Source organism: Manis javanica, chromosome 11 (genome assembly GCF_040802235.1).
Source record: "Manis javanica isolate MJ-LG chromosome 11, MJ_LKY, whole genome shotgun sequence".
Taxonomy (NCBI): Eukaryota; Metazoa; Chordata; class Mammalia; order Pholidota; family Manidae; genus Manis; species Manis javanica.
In genome coordinates, this window is record NC_133166.1 from 3,883,345 (window position 1) to 3,904,694 (window position 21,350).

The window sequence follows — 21,350 nt, forward strand, 5'->3', positions numbered from 1 at the left end:
TCTCTGAGAAATGAAAAGAATTATAATCATATCTATTCCAATGACCCCAAAATAATTATGGTTGATAGGCTTTTTCAGTCTTTTTATTTTGCTTATGTCCCTGCACACTTATTTATATACAAATACATGTAACACTATGCTATGCATATTTTTACATTCAACCATTCAGGCTTATTGTCATGTCCTTAATAAGCAGGCCTTCTTCAGCTGGATATTGGAAAGTGGGGATGTGCTACCCTCGTCTAGGCTATAAATCCAGCTATATTCTTCAGTACAACCATTGAGGTCAGAGCACTAATATTTTAAATCCATCCATGTGATTCCTGCACCTATACTCTAGGACATATATCAGAAATAAAAGAAATTAGCCTTAAATGCTGACCACACAGGCCCCTGATCAGGAAATCTTGAGATAGGCACATATGTAGGGACATTTGAAACTGAATAAGTAACTTATTCAAGTGATTGAAAATTCTGGTGCAGACAGTATTTGAAGATTTAGCTAAATTACTGGCCAAATATTAGGCAGCTAATTAAGGTTAATGCTTGCCAGTATAAGTTATTTTTAAAATGCCAATGTCTAAGAAAAAAAAAGGCTTACCTATGTGAGCATCTATGATTGACCCACAACAACTTGACTGGGCCACAAGGTGTCCAGATAGTTGCCCAAACATGATTCTGAATCTCTGTGAGGGTATTTTTGGATGAGATTAACATTCAAATCAGCAGTCTGGTTTTTTTTTTTTTTTTGTATTGCTGAATTTAACATGAAAACTTTCAGTATTTCTGCATCTTTAAGTGTTAACTGTCCCATAATAACCAAGAATTACTAAAAAATACTTCCTAGATTTTGCTTCTCTCAGATCCACAGATATGGCTTCCTCAAGCACATTTTTTATTTACTGTCTTTAGGGCTAAGACTACATGGTCCCAAGTTTCAGGGCTGAACTATGTCTACAAAGAATTTGTCCTTGAATTTGAAAATCCTAGATATCTAGGCTGCAATAAGCAGGAAACACTATTAAATCCCATGTTCCTCATTACCTGTCTCTAATGAACCATGTAGGTCCCTATTTTCTTTCTTAGGGCATCTCTTACCTACAGCAGGAAATGCCACGTAGGTCAGGAAAATGCCATGTAATTCAATAATATAATGAAATATCTGCCCAACATCAGTCAATATATTCCTCATGCCTTCTTTCTTTAGTCAACACAAGAAAATTGGCATTTATATAAAATGGTCTAGATTCCATTTTTATAATTGTTACTCCACTAAGAAGCAAAAATTAAACTACAATGTACATTGGCATTGTGTTATCCACAGCAACTGTCCTATGACAGGCCTTCAAGGAAAAAAGATGGCATTTATACCTACTACATCCAAAACTTTAAAGGAAGAGCATTAGATAAATCCATTTGTAGAAAAAATACAGCCTGTAACCATCACTTATTACAATCATTAGTGAACACACTTATGTTATCTAATATATATTCAGCTTCATAGTTAAATATCTATTTTCAGGTTAAAAGTTCAACCTGAGGATTTCTAGAAAAAATTCTGCATTAAATTTATTTCTTTAAATAAATTGCACATTCAAGAGCATTTACCAAAATAAAAGAACACCTGTTCGCAACTATTCACTTTTTTTGTTTATGTCTTTCCACTAAGACACGGAAAAGTATTAGAGTACTAAAGTTACAAGTCACATGACTTCAAAATCAATATTTAAAATAACACATTTCAAGTATTACCTTATAAACCTTATTGAATTTACCAAATATCCTGTTACATGCTCAAACCTTCCTAAATCCTTTTTGTGTTCTTAAAAGATCTTCAAGCCACACACACAATTTTAAAGTACCTGAAAGAAATATCTGTTGTTGATAAACAATTAAAAATTAAAGTGAATCCTTTGTTACTATAGTGATACACTCTGAGTGTAGAGAATTGTATTATATATCCCTAAACAGTAAGTTACATAAGACACCTTAGTTGGTATAAAGCATTATGTAAGGAGCATTCAATTTCTATGTGGAGCTAAAACTCTCAATCATGGGAGGAAACAAGTAATATTTAAAAAGACATTTAAATTAGAGCCAAAACACATGGCTATCTCCCCACTCTCAGCTTGAAAATCTGAATCATGATTAATAAGATAAAAATAGAAAAGGAGAGTTTTTATATCTCATCTCAACCAGTCATTTGCTTAAAGCAATCCAATGACCTGTCAATTATGAGAAAACTTTGGTAAAACCAGTCATATTCACATGTTATCTACTATCTGCCATAGAGTTATTCTGCACTATTAAGGAAGCACGTGTTCAATGAGATAAATATTTAAAACAATCTTTGACAGATTTTGAGCCAAATTCTTCACTTTTCCTTATACCCTTGTCTTATGATTTTACAGCTCTACAGAAAGCAGATGACTTTTTCTCACTTTAACTCTGGGTTTAGCCATGTGATTTGCTTTGACTTATAAAATGTTAATAGATAAAACCCAAACAGGAAGTGGCGATATGATTTTGTTTGGGGGCATACTTTATTGTGACTCAGCTTTCAACACAGACCGCTCGCCAAATGGTCCAAGGAAGATAACATAACACAGACCCTTAGACTGAAAGTAGCTGACCTGGTTAGCTCAGTCTTGAAGCTCAAGTGACCCAGCTGGTATCAGTAGAATTACCGCAGTGAAGTCATTGATTCAAAAGGATTGTTATTGTTGCATTCCACTGGAGTTCTTTATTGTTTCCTTTTCATCAGTAACTAATTCATGCCTGAGTAAGATCTGTGTATCATTATCAATATCCTGATTGTTATATTGTACCATCATGAACGGAACCAAGTAAAGATACTCGAATCTCTCTGGATTATTTATTGCAACCTAAAGTGAATCTAAAATCACCTCAATACAATTCTAAATAAATAAATAAATGCAAGCATTTTTTAGGAAGATATATTTATTTTTGTTTGCCTGGGAATCCTCCAATGCCAAGATGATTCCTGTGGAATTAAATATAACTTTTAGGTATTTAGGTCTCTATGTCAAGCAGCTCTTAATGTACTATTTTTATATTATGAAGTAAACTTTCTCACAGTAAGATATTACTCTGCAGGTCGTCTTGAAAATCCCACACTTCATGTGACTTAAATTGAACTGAAATTTGACCTGTACAATCACATGGTCATGTATACTTACACAGAAACCTTTACATTCCTATTATGAATCAAACACTTAGTTAAAGTAGTCTGACTTTTCATCCCTAACATGACTTGTAATGTTAAAGATATTTTACTAAACGTTAGAGTGAACAGGTAATAGGCTGTCAGTTGCAAGGTTACCACAGATTCGTGTGCTGATTTGCTACTGACACTCTTATCAGTACTCTCAAAAAGCAATAGTATTTCTAGCTTTACATTTTATCACAATAATTTAGTATTATCTTCTTGACCATCTCTTTCACATCTTTGTCCCTGAGGCTATAGATCAGTAGGTTCAGCATAGGATGACCAGTTGTGTAAAAGGCAGAGGCCACCTTGACCATGAGCCATGATTTTAGAGTTAGAAACACAGTAGAGAGAAAAGATGGTCCCACAAAAAACCGTAGTGGTGGTCTGGTGGGAGGCACATGTGTTGTCCCCCATGAAAGCATCTTCACAACAGTGATAAAGATGAAAACACAGGAAGCAAAAATGATCTTCAGGCTGCTTATTTCACTGAATGTGGCTTAGACTAAGATGATCTTCTGGCTAATGTAAGGACCAGAGCAGGACGCAGAGACAATGGCAGCATGCTTACAGACAAAGTTGTTTATGATATTTCCTCTGAGGGATCACTCCAGTAGAAAGCAGGTAAGGGTCAAAGAGTATGTTGCACCCACCAACAAAGAACAGAGCTTCTGGGACATTGAAATTGTATAGGAAAAAGGGTTATAATCCGCCACAAATTGGCCATAGGCCATCACTGACAACATGAACATTTCTGTCATAAATATGCATGCAAAGAAGAATTGTCTGATGCATACAGCAAAGGGATTGGTTCTGTCTTCCACAATCAAGTTTTCTAATAGTTTGGATGTAACCACTGCAGACTAACACAAATCAACAAAGGATGGGGGGCTGAGGAAGTATGGCATAAGGGGTATGGATTTCGGGATTGATCTTGATGATCACAATCATGCCCAGATTCCCCGGCACAGTGGGGCACCTGGAGTTCTGGATATTCTGAGAAGCCCAAGATGAGGCAAGTGACTTCAGCGCTCTGGTTTTCTTGATGTGTGCGGACAAAAGAGGAAAGCTGATTCATAGAACTGAGAAGCAAAATGTGGAGGAGGCAGGTTAAAATGAGGAAATACTGAGCAGCTTAGTGATTATCCATAAAGAGTGCTGTAGAAAACATTGTTTCAAACATTCCATTATTTTAAAGGTTACTAACATCAAATTTGTTAGAATTTACTATTATCTAAGTTACAGAGTGAACAGGAAATTTGTACAAGTGGAATAATAAGGCAGTTGAAAAAGGAAGAAAATAGAGTTGGCCCTGTTAATATTTCAAAGTATCCTCAGAGGCAGCTGGCTTCATGAGTACATGGGGGCAGGGTGGTGACACATCTAGCTTTTTGCATGAATCTGAGTTTAGTTAAAATGCTGTTGTCTTGGAGGGAACACATAAGTTTCTACAATTTCTTCCCTGCCTAACCTGTTTAAATATGAGAAATTAGAACTCCAAAGAAAATTAATGATCCAGTGAAATGGTTGTTACACTTGTTTTTTTTTACTATTGTTGCTATAGCTAATTCTGAATTTCCCATTCTGTGACCTTACATGTGGTCACACATTTCTCTCCCCATATTTTAGATACTCCTTGCAGGAATTATGCCCTTGATCAGCCACATTTACCTAATGATTGAAAATTATAAAAATCAATTACCCTCTTTTGGTGTATTATAATACCAAATATTTAGAGAGATTTGTGGTCGAAATAAACTTAATTATATTATTTCCAGGCTATTTTTATTATGCTGGAGTTCTTTATACCACATCATTATTAAATGGTCCACTTAGCCTACCTCAAAACCTCCAAGATGGGGCACTGAATCTGGAGGTATTACAGTATGGTTTTTATATGCTTAGGGATTTTCTTGCATTGAGCTGGGTTCAGTAGTTTATCCAGAGACATTACACATTACTACATTTTTACATTTCCCTAGTGAGGATCTGAAGGTAGGGCTGCCTCCACCACATTTACAGAAAGGCACTGGAGAGCTGAGGCAGCCCCACATAGAGTAAGTGCTAAAGAAATACTTGCAATCATTAAATAGCCAACGTCTATGGGCTGGGACTTGAACAAAGTGGGTTGAGTTTCAACAGCCACCTTGTGACTGACAGGATTGTTACCATCTACTGTATCCCAAACAGTAACGCCTGCAGAGGAAATGGTTTCCCCACCCCATCTCAAGACACCAGCTGGCCCCACCCACATGCCCTGCTCACCCAGGTCCCTCGGTGGCCCCAGGATCTCCCATGATCCCGAGGGCTCTGGAGCTCCTTTGCCAGCAGGGGCTCTGAGGACCCAACCAGCTGCTGGGGCTCAAGGTCCCTCATCCACCTCTGTGTGGTCCCCCCACCGCCTGTCTCCTAATGGCTGCTGACCTGGCTGTCACAGCTCATATCTGTGATGCTGTCCGCTAGGTGAGGGAGGTCCAGGGTGTCCTATGAGAAGCTCTCCGGCTGTGTGGTGGGCATGAGACAAGAACCCCCAGCCCAGAGCCTCCCTGATCTCAGGCCAAACTCCCACCTGGGACACAGCCCTCCAAATTGCAGTCCCAAGCAATGTAAACACTTTGTTCTTCATCCTTAATTTGACCCCTGACCTTCTAACCTCAACTTGGAGCTAAGGCTTGACCCCAGGATGAGATCTGACCACTGACACTTGCTCGACTCAAGGCTAAGCCGCCATGTCTGAGCAGAGCCTCTACCCTTGCCTCCAGCCGAGGAGAAGACCTCAATCCCCAAACCGACTCCCTCAAAACCCATCTCACATGAGGTACAATGTCAGATTCTAACCTCCGGTCAAACTGCTGAGGCCAGAGGTGGATCACCCTCATCTCCTTTAGCATTTTCCTGTCCTGTTTCTTCCCATCCGCCATCCTTTGGAATAATGACTTCAGCCTCGGGAGCAGGCAGGCATGATTAACCCCCTTCCGTGGTTGACCAAACAGGCCCAGAGGCCAGCCTGGGCTCCCACTCTGCAGAAACAGCAGCCGGATTCCAACCGCATGTTCTGTCATCTGGCGCCCCCTCGCGGCGAGGCTAGCCAGGGGAACTACATTTCCCAGCAGGCCCTGCAAGTATGCGCATGCCCAGTGGGCCAGGAGCGCCGCGCGGAACTGTCTGCGAGCGCGGTGGCCTGCAGTCAGCTAGGGGCGGCGGCTCCGAGGACCGATCTGGGTGCGGGTCCTGGGCCGTGTCCGCCGAAGCCCCCTGGGTTTGGGAAGTGAATGTCCGCGCGCGGCAGAGCGGAGTCTGGGGCCGGCGCCTGAGGTCTGGAGTCTGCCAGGGGACCGGGGTCTTAACTCGTAGCTTTAGGGTCGAATTGCGTCTTCAGGCTAGTTCCGAGGGGCGGCTCTGAGTCTGGGGCCCATTCTTGAGGCCCTGCCCCTCGCCTGCTGCAGCCCCCGACGGCCAGACGCGAATCCTAGCACCCGGAGCAGGTGGGGGGAGCCTCCGCCACGCTGCTGGCACTGGGCGTTCAAGGAGCCCCGGCTGGAGACTGGCACCTCTGGTTGCTCTGAAGAACTGCCTGCAGACGCAGGTGGAGGCAGCCCCGGCGCCCCTGCACCTCTGCCCATAAAGCCAGTGCGGCCCACCGCTTGTTCTGGTATGTCTCGTGAGCTAAGAATAGCTTTTGCATTTTTAAATGGTTGAAAAAAAATTGAAAGGATAAAATTCCTTAACAGTGAATTTCGAATTTCACTGTCCACAAATAAAGTTTTATTGGGTCACAATCATACCTACTCATTTACATTTTGCCTGTGGAGGCTTTTATGTCATGATGCCTGGTTGAGTAATTGTAAAAGAGACCATGTAGACCATAGAGACAAAAATATTTACTGTTTGGCCCTTTGCATAAAAAATTTGCCAATTTATGCCCTGAAAATATGGGAAGAACCAGTTCTGGACACCTGGAATGTTCTAGATCTTCCGCCCAAAAACTACTTGAGACAATTTGGTCAAAGAGCAAGCACTATGGTTAACAGAGGGGAGCTGGTTTGGGCCTGTAGTTCTAAGAAGATGCTGGAATCATGCGTGGAGCTATGACTCACCTAGAGAATCCTGGAATTTGCCATTTTACCTGTGGTTCTAAATTAAAGGAACCTCGGCCATTGAGAGTGTTCTGGATTGATGAACAGAGCTGTCTGGTTCTATTTAGACTAGGAAAGTATAGAATTATGGAACACATAAAGCCTATCTATAGTTCTAGACCAACAAAGAGTATTCTAGAACTCAGAGCCATCTGATTCCAAAGTCAGGAAGTTCTAGAGCAGTGTTATGCAATAGAAATATGTGAGCCATGTGTGTGCTTTTAAATTTTGTAGTTATCCATTTAGAAAAATAACAGGTAAAATTAATAGCGTTTCAGTTAACAGTATATTTAAGATACCTTTTAACACAATACAATCAATATATTACAATTATTTTACAGTTTTTTCATACTAAATTTTCAAGATCCAAAATGTGTTTTGCACTTACAGCACATCTCTATCTGACACAGTGGGTGTGGACAGCGATGACTAAGACTGGGTATCTAGGTGTCAGACTCTTGTTTAAAAAAAAAAACTCTTACACATCCTTCAAAGCCCCATCTAGTATCCCATCAGGACACCTTCCCAATCCTCCCATGAAGAAGAACCCTACTTCCTTGACCCTGAGTACATGGGCTGGAAGTAACTCTGCTGCTTTATCTTGCCCCCTAAGCCAGGAGCACCATGAAGCCATAGCTTGGTTCTAGGTCTCTTCTTTACCCCCAAGCCCGAATTCCAAGGATGGGTTTGAGGAGCTCCAGTCTGGAGTCTTACCACATGCCATCCTGGCGCCCTGGGGGTGGCAACCATCCACTGTGGAGAGGGGAAAAGGAGGTTAACACTTCCCCCAAAGCATAATAAACCAGGATGAGTAACTGCCCCTATCTCACCTCCCCACCTTTGCCCAGGCAGTGCTACCTACCCTCAGGATTTCTTCTCCCTCATATACATGTCTGCAGTTTAGCCCTGGTTTGAAATGGGAAAGCAGACTGAGATCCTCTAGCCCGTCAGCAAAGGGGAAGGTGGGTTTTCCATCTGTAAGATTCCTCAGAGGGCTGTCATCAGGAGTTCATAAATGAGTTTGCATCCGGAAAGTGTTTGGAATAGTGCCTGCCCCATAAGCAGGTGTCATGGACAGCTGAGCAGGTCAGGTGCTGAACAACCCAAGGGTGCACCATTCTAACCAGGGACATTATAGATTTGTACGTTTACATTTACCTAGGGAGGATCTGAAGGCATGGGGTCCTCCACCAAATTCACAGAAACGCATTGTAGAGCTGAGGCAGTCCCACATAGAATAAGCACTTAAGAAATATTTTTAGTTATTAAACAGCCGACCTGTTATGGGCTGGGACTTGGGCCAAGTGCGTTGAGTTTCAACAACCATGCCATGACTGTCAGGACTGTTAGCTATCTACTTTATCCCAAATAATAACTCCTGCAGAGGTTAACATGTTTGCTACAAGTTGTCCAGTGACTCAGTGGTTCCAATACCCCAGGTCTGGGTCCCAGATACTGATCTGATCAGAGAAGCTTGTTTGCTGATATCCTGGCAAGAAACAGTGTCCACAGTGCCCCACCAGTTCCAAGCCCCTCATCAGCACCACCCCATGTCCTGTTCACCCAGGCCCCTTGGTGACCTGAGAATCTCCCAGGATCCCCAGGGCTCTGGAGGTTACTGCCAGCACTGGGTGTGAGGACCGGGGCCGGGATGAAGCTGGAGGCCCCCTGTCCACATCTGTGTGGGGCCTGCTCTCACCATCAGTATAGCCCTCACCATCTTGTCTCCTAATCGCTGTTGACCCAGCTCGACTGTCAGAGCTCAGATCTGCAGAGCTGTCAGCCCTGTGATGAGGGAGGTGCGCTCCATTTGGGGGGTGGGCGTGACCTGGCTGAAACAAGATATGCCCCCAGCCCAGGCTCTCCGCCATCTCTGACCAAACCTGGGCCTGGGACACAACCCTTCAGCCTCCAGTCTCAAACCATGTAAAGACCCTTGATCCTCATCCTCACTTTGACCCCTGACCCTCAAGCCTCAAGTTACAGCTAAACCCCTCACCCCAGGACGAGTATGACCATTGAGCCTTGCTTAACTCAAGGCAGGGCACTGACCATTAAAGGCAGCATGAGAGAAAACCCCAATCCCCAAACTGAGTGCCCCAATCCCATCTACCCCACATACCAGGTCAGGACACTAACACCAGGTCCAACCACGACAGCTTCAGGTGGTCGTCCCCAGCTCCTTCCCCATCCCCCCCTAGCTGGAGGTGGGCTGGTAGTACACATGACTACTGAGTACTTGAAAAGTGGCTAGTGGGGTTGAGGCACTTAATTTTTAATTTCAATAATTTTAATTGACTTTAGTCTCGTGACTAGTAGCTACTGTATTGGACAGCATAACGAAGCTATTACTACCTTTACTTATGAATGCCACTTTCACAGTGTTCTCACTTCTGTCGTCTCTTACCATCTCTTTTTATCCTCACAACAGTCTTGTGAGAGACAGAGACCAAGTACCATTAATCTCATTTTGTATATAAGGAAACAGGCTCAGAGAGTGGTGCCTTGGCTAATGACTGTGCTGGGCCTGGAGTCCTGGGCTCCTGAACAATCAAACAAGAGTGACATTATTGCCCTCCAGATATCAGAGGATGACTGCAGGCCAACATAATGTCTCATGTCAGTGACGTGACTGTATAAAGGGTGGGACAGATGCCAAGAGCCAGCACTGAAATAACAGAATTTCCACGTCAGGATCCTGGAGAGAGAATGGGGCCATTCCCACGGGTGGCCACTAGAGGGGGGTGCTACCACAGCAGCAAGCTCTGACACAAGGTCATTTCCTACAGTTAACGCTTTTTCAAGGTGAAACGAATAGCCAGCTTCCTGGGGATATTTCCTTGTCATATGCAGGCACCGGCTCCAAAAAAAATCTTTCTCTGAGTTGCGAATGCACTGATTAGATTCCGTTTTTAACCTAGTTACGGAGAGGAAATTTTCCAAAGAAGCATTACGCCTTACCAGTCAGTTTCTGAAAGCAGGCTTGAATAGGAGGGAAAAAGAACAGGTAAGTAATGGGAAGAGGAGCTGCGGGGGTGTGAGTGGGGGGCGGCGGCCAGTGACCTATGGAAGGAACTGGCCATTGAAAAGGGAGGAGCAGAGGAAATGGAAGACAAACCTCAATTACTGGTCTGCCTCTTCTACTATGACAAGAAAAACATGTAAGATCTTGAAGGACTCCCATTGTCCCTGTGGCTGGGCTGGGAGGCAGGGAGGGCTTTGTGACTTCCTGGGACAAGGCCCCAGCCTCTGAATTTTATTATTCCCATCTTTTCCCAAGAGGAAAAGCTCTCCCCCTGGGTCTTAAGCAATAGCTCTTTCCTATTTCCCTGTTCAAACCTTTAACAAGTTGGAAAGGGGACAACACTCCTCCATTCTCTTGGAAACTGAGCCTCAGCTCACTGAGAACATGCAGCTAGATCCCTCGAAATGGACAGAACCAGTGTAGAACCAGGTCTGTGAGACACCCTGACCAGTGCGGCTAGTAGGTTATTCACTGTTCAATTGCAGGAGGTTGATAAGCACTTAGGCATCTCCCTAGACATGGATATTTATAATCACAATTTTCTAGCAAGTGTTTTCAAAAGGTTCCATTGGAGCCCTTAGCAGCCATGGTGTGGTTGCAGTCCCTCCACTATCTATAAGCATGGGCTGTTCCAGAAGCGCAGAAGATGGAAGGCTCAGCTGGCCCCTTCAGGTACCCTGGCTCAGGCTAGTTCCAAACTCTACTAAGAACCTGCTGAATCCCAGCCAGGCCTGGGGTAGGGATAGAGGCTGGAGGTCAAGAGGAAGATACTAAATCTGGGCTCCATCACCTACTCGCTGTTTAGCACGCAGTAAGTTCCTTAGCTTCTCTGAGCTGGTTGCCTCATCTGTAAACAGTGGATGGGTGGGTGGGTGAGTGAGGTCACACTTTCTCAAAGGTTTTTGTGAGGATTAAATGGAATAATGCCCAAAGAGGGCTTGGCATGGTGCCAGGCAGACGGGACTCCATAATGTCCAACCACCATCGTTGCTATTATATGTTAAGTCAGCAGTCAGACATGTGGACCTGGACTGGAAATGGGGAAATCACAGACCTGGAGCCAAGAAATCCTCTCCAGTCCTGCTTGCAGCCAAGGAGACTGGGCAGCTGGAGAAAGTGGGCCTGATTCCATCAAGGCCCATCCCTGCATCCCACCCCAAATTCTTAACAGGAAAGGTGTTGAGAGAGACGACATGTCCTGGGTGCTAAGCACCCGTATGTTTTAATTACTGGGTATTCCCAGCATGCAAGGCCCCATCTGCTCTCTTCCCAGACCTGCTCTTTTCAGGGTTGTGTCTGCAGGAAGCACACTCGAGGGATGAGGTAATGTCTCCCTCTGGACAAAGAGCTGTCTGGCTTGCTGCTCTCTAAAAAAGTGGTGGCTTCCTCAAGCTCAGTGATACTCAGCTTTGGTGCAAACCCACTTCAGGGCACTGACCTGCACCCCGCTGCACTGCCCTGTGTGACCCCAGGGCATGGGAAACCAACACCAACATGATGCTCATGCTAGGCCGTGGGGAACAAAGGCCTTTGCCTCTGACCCAGGAGCGTCATATGCCTTCTTCCACCAGCATCCATGAAACAGTAGCAGGCTAGCTAATCACCTGGGAAGTAGGGCAAAATGCCAGACTGAGACAGGGGGCTTTGGGAGCCTTCTGGCTGAGAGGAGGGAGATTTGTCCTTTAGAAATTTTTTTATTTTGAAGCTGCATCTGACTGTCAAATACACAGGGTAAGAGAAAAATAACACACTGAAATTCATCAGTACTGCTGCCCTTCCCCACAAGTTCCCTGGGCATCAGCCCAGCCAGGGATGGGGCTGTGTCTGTGAGGCAGGCAGGTGAGTTGGACCTGGAGGCCCGCCACCCTGGCCAGGCTGCTGGCCACGTCCTAGAGGGTGCTGCTGGCCTTGGGGACGGGGACGGGGAGGGCCTGCAACACTGTACTGACTGTGGAGTGTGCAGCTGTCCTGCCTCCCAGGAATGGGGCTGAGGCTGAGTGGCTCAAATTTCAAGGGATTTCAAGATTATCCTATATCGTCAATCATCAGCATTATTAAAGAATAGCTTTAAGTGGGAATTCGAAATCAATATCCAGGGTTCCTTGTTGTTATTTTATTAACAGTTCTGTGTATATGTATTTCGTTGTGAGACACCTGGAATCCTCGTGGGAATAAAAAATGAAAGGCAAAAAACAAGCAAGCAAACGTCAGAAAGGCCACAGCCCACAGGCAGATCTGCGGGGGATGCTGGGAAGTTCAAAGGAGGCGAGGAAAGGGAGGGACAGGGTTTTCAGACCACAGAACTGACTTTGAAAGTTGTGCATAAACAGAAGTTTTGTAAAACTCCCGCGTGAAATGCATGATGGGAAGAAAAGGATCATTCCTCGTCACGGGAATCTCGGGAGGCGCCTGCCAACATCTGGAAGGCTGCGTCTTAAAGCAGGCATACCCCAGGCATACCTGTAGTCTTTAATGTTGGTTTTTGTTTTTCAAAAGGAAAAAGGAAAGGAGCAAAAGACAGATATAGCTACAAGACAACCTGCGGAGTTAATAATAAAGAAGGAGGGTTGCGGGGGTTCTCACATTTGAAACCATGAGTGTGGCCTCCACAGAACTTGCAGTTCGTCCACAGCGACTACGCACCACAGTCTGGTTTGGAAGGGAAGATTCACAGAAGCCCGAGGGGTGAGCCCAAGACTCTAGCCACCCTTTCGGTAGAGCCCGGGAGGCAAGCTGACTTGGCTGAGCCAGGAGCTCTCCCGCACTTGCCTCACGCAGGACTAGAGTAACCCAACCCACCAGCTTGGGCCAGAGGAGAGATGTTTTTTTGGTTTACATGACCAAATCACCCAGACACCGGATGGACAGGAGTGCGCCTGCGCTGGGGACACCCGGAACCACAGCAGGCGCTCAGCCGGATGCTCCCAGTGGCCTCTCTGCTCCATTCTCTCAGCCCGGCTTCCATAATGCTGGACACCTGCCCACCAGACCCTAGTTCATGCCCCGGGGAAGGACTTCGGCCTGGTGCAAGCACGGTCTCCATGGAGGGGGATGCAGCCTGCCCGGACGACTCTGACAGACGCCTGTCATCTGAGACGAGGAGGAGGAGCTGAAAGGGACTAGCCCGGGTCTGTCAGCAGCAGACAGGAAGTACGGCCTAAGGCAGCTCCCATCTAACCCTATGGTCAGAACCCCAGGAGGGTGAGCATTGCTGGGTACCCCAAGCAATGGGATGATGGGGGCCCCCTATAGGGAGGAAAGAGCAGGCCATCCTGGAGCTCTGGGCTCCTGGCTCCCCATTCACTCTTCCAAAAGGACTCATGGAAGCTTTACAAGGCCTGCAAAGCCCTCTTGGGGAGTTTTGGCCCTCCCCTCACTCAGGCTCTTGCAGTCACTGGTCTGAGGAGACTGCGGGGCTTTAACAACACTAGGGTGACAGCCCACCCAGGCCACTTCACCATGTGACAGAAGACTCCGGGCAGGGGCCCTGCTGGCACAGTGGGCCAAATTCCAAGTCTAAAGCAGGTCCCTCCATGCTGTGCCTCCCCATGTGTAACTATATGAGCTTCCTCCTTTCTCCTTTAAGCAGGAGTGGGCTTGGCGAAGAACGAAGGTCATAGGTGGTAAGATGCTGGCAACCACAAGCGGCTCCTTCCTGGTTCCTCACTCTTGGGCGAACCCAAAGCGAATAAACTGATGTCCAGGGCCTTGCACCCTCAGCGGACAAGCTGTGCAGGCCCTGCCCCAGTGAGTCAGGGCACCCCTGCATTTGGGGCCAGCTCCCTGCACTTCCCAGGGTCCACGACACTGTACAGTCTGCAAACTCACCCCTCTGCAGCCCCCACCTCACTCCCAGTTCCTGTGGTTGGTTTGTCCCTTGCCTGTGGCTGGACTAACCCCACCTCCACCCCAACAAGGTGAGTGTAAACCAGTTGCTAGTTGGTCCTCTACAGAAAACAACGTAGACCCCTGGGCCAGGAGAACTCATGAGCTGCAGGTTAATCCCAAGGGCCCACTGGCACCAGCCTCCACGCTAACACAACAGCTGCCAGCTACCGAGTACCTTCCCTGAGCGGAGGTCTGCACTGAGCATGGGTCATACTCTTGCTGCGAACCTCTACAAGAAAGAGACACTGAGGCCCTGAGAGGCTGTGGCCCAAGCTCACACAGCCAGTCAAGAGTGGAGCTGGTTTCCAGCTCCACCAGTCTGACTCCAGAAGGGGTCTCAGCCACTCTATGTCCAGTGCCACCCCTGAAGGGGAGGCCATCGATTCATCGACTCCTTATCATGTGGCTGAAAACATTCATGGCAGGGCGGTGGAGGCCCTAGTTTGTGAGGTCCTCTCCCTGTGACATTAATTAATGCCCTGAAGCCTGAGAACAATAACAATAACCCCTGTCTCTTAGGGTTATTGAGTAATAACTTTCTGTAAAACACCATTGATCAGATCAACATTAGATAATGCACACAGACTGCTTAGCATTGGAGCCCGGCACTTGGCAACATGGCAGTTGTTAGCTCTGACTCCACAGTGTTTGCAGCGACCACCACAGAAAATGCTTGTCATACCTCATCTATGATGCAGAGACAGCGTGAAATCAACTGGACGGCAAGATCTGTTGGTTCAGCTTCCTGTTCAGCTCATAAATTGCCCACCCTTTTAGTGGTGAGAGCATTCCGTGGCAGAACAATGACCTTTGAATTGGTCTGTCCCCGTGTTTTCCTTCCCGTGGTTGAAGCAGCAGCAGGAGAGGGAAAGAGGCCTTGGGCCATCAGACTTGCACCCCAAGTCCAGCTCCATCACTTCTTGGTGTGTGATTTTAGGCAGACCACTTAACATCTGTAAGCCTCAACTACCAGATACATAAAATGAGCAGGATAATACCTACTTCACAGACACAGGGGAGGGTAAGATAGGACTATGTATGTAAAACTTTGGATACTGGGTGTAACATATACCCAGGGTGGAAATTTTTATTTCCCCAAGTGGTCACAGCAATAGCAATATTTCTGATCCCTCTTGGTCTTCTAGAATCGTGCCATTTCCACTTGAAGAGATAAAGTCTACACTGCCCTGTCCCCCTGCCCCACTTGAACCTCCCAGCAGGTACTTGTAACTGCCTTGAAGAACAGAGGTGGCAGAAGTAATGCAGTGTGACTTCTGAGGCCAGGTCATGGCGGCAATACGCCCTCTGCCTGGCTCACTGAAGGTGAGGATGTCCCAGCACCCCGCACTCTGGCAGCCTCCAGGCCTTTAAGCCACCCCAGCTGAACCCAGCAAAGATGAACTACCCCAACCTAGTTCTGCCCACATCACAGAGTTTTGAGAAAAATAGTTGTTTTCTGTGCTAAGTTTTGGGGTAATTGGTATAAAGGCCATAGAAACTGAAACCCCAATGCCGCTACTGTCCCTAACAGTGTGTACTCGATGCAGCCCCTGCTTATCTTTCTATCAGACACCATCGATCAGATCAGTCCTGCTTAAATATACCTTTTCCAGTTCCCAACATCCTACTCCCTCAGGACAAAGGCCAGATCCTTTGGCACAGCATCTCAGGGATGGAGAGGACCACCCAGCCTCACCTCCACCTGCCCCTGCGGACCAGAGCTGCTGCGTCCCACGCGTGCCCTGCCCCCGTGCCTGCTGCTCCTTCTGCCCTCCAGCCCCAGCCCCCCGGGGTCCCCTTCTCGCTCATCCATTTCCAATGCACATGTCACCTGCTTTTCTTCCTGTCCCTTAGCGCAACAGAACCATCTGTACAACCCATGAATTCTGACATGTACTGTACACTGGACTGTGGTCCCTACTGGTCTTTTCACCCAGACTTTTCAGCTCGGGGGTGGCATGGGCTGGGGGAGGAGAGGTACAGCATCTTGTCTTTCCATCCTTCTTCTAACACAATAAGAGTTGTGTTAATGTTGTACTAATGTGTGTGTGGTACATTTAAGCCTGTTGCTCAATGCTATGTATTTACATCATTAACCTTACAAATAAAACTGTCGGTTATTTTACCAGCCAAATAGGTTTATTCGGGAATAGCAGGGCATTGCAACTCAAGCCATGCAAACCACAGCAAACCCATAGGCAAGTCCAAAAAGCGAGGAAGAGAAACGCTATTGTACAGAGAAGGAGGAGGAAATTGAGTGGGGTTGTTTTGCAAGAAAGTCTGTGGGGGAAAAGCAAGAGCTCAGAGTGATGACGGTTTCTCATTGGCTGAGTGGCAGTAGCAGTTGATACCTGGTAGGTGCAATGTGCATCTTTTCCTTTTGGGGCCTGTAACTGGTGATTCCTTCCTGCTCAGGATTCTTTCCTTGGATTGACAGTTTCTTCTGTGTAGTAAGGCGCCCCTTCTAGGCCCCCGACTCCACTGCAGTGAGGTTTTCCATTATTAATGTTCACAACATGAGGAGTTATTTGTGACATCTCACCAAACCTCTATCTCAAATGCAGAAAAGACCTGCATTTGCCATCCACTCTGTAATCCATGGGCAAAGGTCCCCCTATTTTCATCTGCTGGTTCACTGCCACAGCCCATTCACTCTCAGCCCTGCTATTTTGAGTTTGTCAAGGGAGAAGCGCCCGAGCATTTTCTGCTGTGATCTCACAACACTGGGCCCAGCCCTGCTGGCTCTGTCACTGGGAGAAATCCCAAGTCCTCAGCCCAGAATGGTGCCTTGGTGAAATCTCTTGGTTCTTTGCCATACACGTCAGCCATGAATCTCTTCTTAGGTGACTGCCTGACTGATTGATCCACACTAAGCCCATCCCTCCCCAGTTTACTGTTCCCCAGGGAGGGAAGGGTGCAGGGCTCTGAAAAGACCTGAAGGGATCACACAGCTGTCCCCAGAGGTGGTAACTGCATGCGGGACATGAAAGGCATCACGCACAGGGGTGGGGTGTTACTGGGTGGAGCTTTCACCTTCACTGGCCACGCCGAGGGCCAAGTGCCCAGTTCTACTCTACAGAAAACAGATGTGGGCAGTGCTGGGTTTTATTTATTTGTTACCAGAGGCCCTAACACAGTAGCTTTCACCTTCCCCTCCAGGACACGAGGACGGTCTTCACCGGGAGGCACATGCAGCTTGAGAAGTGGCTGGTTTCATGTCTGCTGCTTATGACTCCTATTTTTTTTCGATGTACATCATCAGTGGCACATGCCTGGCAAGCTGTGACACGTGCCTGAGCCTGAGTTAGTGTGTTCGGTGGAGACGAGGAGCAGGGACATATGTGACAGAGGGAAGGAATGAGAAAGGGAGTTTTTATTGATCAAAAGATAAACTATTGACCCTTACTTTTAAAAACTTTAAAATAAATAAGATACTTAGGGTTATTACCTCCCTTCCAGGTAAGATTAGGTTGAGAGATAGACCGCAAGAGAGGAAGGCAGGGGGCTGCCACCAGCTCCTGTGGGGAGCCCCTCTCAGGGGCTCTTCTGGAAAGGCTGGGACGAGCCAGCAGAGGGCCCTGGCTGGCGGAGGCGGCATTCATCTCAGAGCGGGCAGAGAAGGGGAGGCAGTCAGCCTGGGCTTTCTCAATAAACGTGCCCCCACTGGGAGTCTGCCACATGCAAACCTTGGCAGAGCCCCTGTCTGCTCTCACCCCACCCTGAGGCTGCGGATGCAGAGTGGCTGGGCACCACCGACCAAATTCCCTCCAGATGCCGAGAGTAGCAGGGTCTTAATGGATACGTCCAGGGACCCTGGTGCAGACACCCCAACAGGAAGGAGCAAGGAGCAAACTGATTCCTGTGCTTGTCTTGTGACCTTAATGAAACATGAAGGCTGAATGATAAGTGCAAAGATCCTGACTTTCAGGCCCCCAAGCCTAGGTTCAACTGTCACCCTGCCACCGTGGTTAAGTGTGCACTGTGGGTAATTTGCTTCCCTCTCCTGATCTCCCTGTACTTGCCGCCCTGAGGGCTGAACGCAGTGACTGATGGAAAATGCTTGGCACACAGTAGGAGGTCAGCTTGCCTCCGTCTCCTCTCCCCTTCCTTCAGGGCAAGGATCTCCAGAGCAATCTCTTCCCCCAACCCCCCAGCTCCCCCCTGAGATCTGAAACGCGCTAGGCACATAATTAATTTTCAGCAGCAGCCTGATAATGAATAATGAGCTGAGCTTCTGTTTACAGGCTACCCTAAAGCTAAATGTTTTATAGAAATCTGGTAGACACTCTGTAAAATGAAAGTGCCAGAGACAAGGGAACGATCAACGTCATGACTATCACTGAACAAAGTCAGATGGGGGCTGGGCGTTGAGTTGAATTATGCCAGGAAAATGTGTTCTTTTTCTAGGCCAAAGGGTTGGCCACTGGGAGGAACATCAGCCCCTCAGTTAGAGAGCTGACGGCGGTTTTATGGATGGAAACAGGGTGGGCCGGCAGGCTGGGCCTCAGCCAGCAGCTGGGGCCATGGCACGGTCAGGGCCTTGGGATCCCAACGTCATTGCGACACTAATCGCCAGCTGGGCTTGGACGGGCAGATGGACACTCCATGATGCGCTGGAGGAGCTCGGGGACAGCGCTTGGGCCACCCTGACCTACAGTGCAAGTTTTGGCCTCTTTCTCAGGAGAAAAACTGAACGTCTCTGCAGCCCCTCCACGCTCTCAGCCCTCCCTGAACTGCTGCGGCGATGCCATGGGGGAGCTGGGTGGCAGCAGAGGCGCACACTCTGGATGGCCACAAACTCCCCCCACCCACACAGAAGAACACTATGCAGCCACAAAGGTACGGCGACGGATCCCTGCATGCTGGCAGGGAAATCAGCCTATCGATTGTTGAGTGGAAAAATCAAGTTGTATGTAATAGCATGATCTTAGTTTTAAAATCAATATTCATTCACGTGTCTATACTGCTATCCATTTGATTTATACAACTGTTAACAATGGATACTAACAGGGATTTAGAGGAGATAGTGGCTTCCATTTTGTGTGCTTCTTTATCATTTGATTTTGTAATAAATGTGCATTACTTGCCTTATTTTTAAATAAGGTTTTACTTTAGTTTCCCTGAAAACAGACAGCGAACCCATGCAATAAGCAGCTTGGGAAAATTCACATTTGGCTCAAATTTTAATGAGCATCTACTCTGGATAAAAGAGAGGGTTCCTGCCCTAGATAGATGAGCTGACATTCGTGTATGTAGTTCACTAAAGAAGGGGCAGCCTGAGGCAAGAGCTGGAATAGACGCCTCATGGTCAGTGCTGTCGTTTGTGAAGGGCCTACTATGTGCAGGTAACTTACAACCCTTCCCGCATTGAATTCTTAGGGTTGACCCCTTCAGTCAACAAATACTTGGACACCTACAGTATGTCATTAAAAACGTGGGGTATTTTTTTTCCCTCTGCCTCCTCAGGCAAAGGTATCAAAAATGAAAATAAATGGGACAAAATCAAAGTAAACAGTTTTTGCAGAGCAAAGGAAGCCATCAACAGAATGAAAAGGCAACCTGCTGACCGGGAGAGGATACTTCAAATGATATAATTGATAAGGGGTTGATGTCCAAAATATATAAGGAACTCACAGAATTCAATGTCAAAAAATCAAACAGTCCAATTAAAAAACAGGAGGCCCTGAAGAAATATTTCTCTGAAGACATTCAAGACGGGCAACAGACATATGACAAGATGCTCCACATCACTAATCATCAGGGAAATGCAAATCAAAACCACAATGAGCTATCACCTCACATCTGTTAGAATGGCTATTATCAAAAAGACAAGAAATAAAAAGTATTGGAGAGGATGTGGAGAAAAGAGAATCCACTGTTGTTGGGAATGCAAAATGTCAGTCACTACTGAAAACAGTATGGAGGTTCCTCAAAAAATTAAAAAGAGAACTACCATATGATCAGCAATCCACTGCTGGGTATTTACCTGGAGAAAAGAGAAACACTAATCCAAAAAGATACACGTGCCCCTAAGATCACTGCAGTATTATTTACAACAGCCGAAATACGGAGGTAAACTAAATATCCATCTGTGGATGAAGGGATAAAGAAGATGTACACATACACACACAAAATGGAATCTTTTTCAGCCATTAAAAAAATGGAACTTTGCCATTTGCAATAACATGGATGGATCTGGAGGGTATTATACAAAGTTGAATAAATCAGAGAGAGAACAACAGTCACTGTATGATTCCACTTATATGTGAAATCTAAAGAACAAAAGGTACAAAAAAAAGCAACACAGAAATAGACTCATTGTACAGAGAACAATCTGGTTACTGTGAGTAGGCGGATAGGCAAACTATGTCTCCTACGAGAAGCCATTAAAAGGTACAAGCTTCCAGTTATAAACTAAGTAAAACAATAGGGATATAAGGTACAGCACAGGGAATATAGTTAATAATAACAACTGTGTATGGTAACAGATGGTAGCCAGATTTATCATGGTGATCACTTTGTAATGTATATAAATGTTGAATCATTATTCACCAATTGCACTCCAATTGAAAAAAAGATTCACTGTCCTAGTACAGAAGAGGTGCACAGAGTATTAGGTGCATAATGACAATAAAGAAATGTCAGCTGTCACTCTTGTTCTGTGGTGTCTGTGTCCAGGATGGAGTGGGATGAGACGGGAGGCAGGCTATGGCAATTGTCCAAGTGAGAGATGCAGGCAGACTAAGGCTCTTAGGATGGAGAGAACCAAAGTACGTAAACATGAGGAGGAAGGGTGGACAGGAATAGGTGAAATGATTAGCCAAGAGGGAGACAAAGGGAGGAGCCCAAGATGACGTGGGTTCCTGGCAGGGGTGACCAAGAGGATGGGGCAGTAAGCAGAGCAGTGAGCAGGGTAGGGAGGGCACCAGGTGTGGACCGGAGCCATGTGTTTCAGGTGACAGAGAAACCCACATATCAATGTCCATGGGTACAAAAACATGAGCCCCTCCGTTTTACACTCAGCATCCCTGGATCATGAATTCTGTGGTCTCAGGATGTAGCTGAGATAAAC

General features: G+C 46.4%; 1 pseudogene; it reads right to left on the reverse strand.

Annotated features, from left to right (window-relative positions):
* Positions 1–3,414: 3,414 nt before the first annotated feature.
* On the reverse strand, positions 3,415–4,307 carry LOC108393665 (olfactory receptor 5D13-like; annotated as a pseudogene).
* Between the last annotated feature and the right edge of the window lie 17,043 nt (positions 4,308–21,350).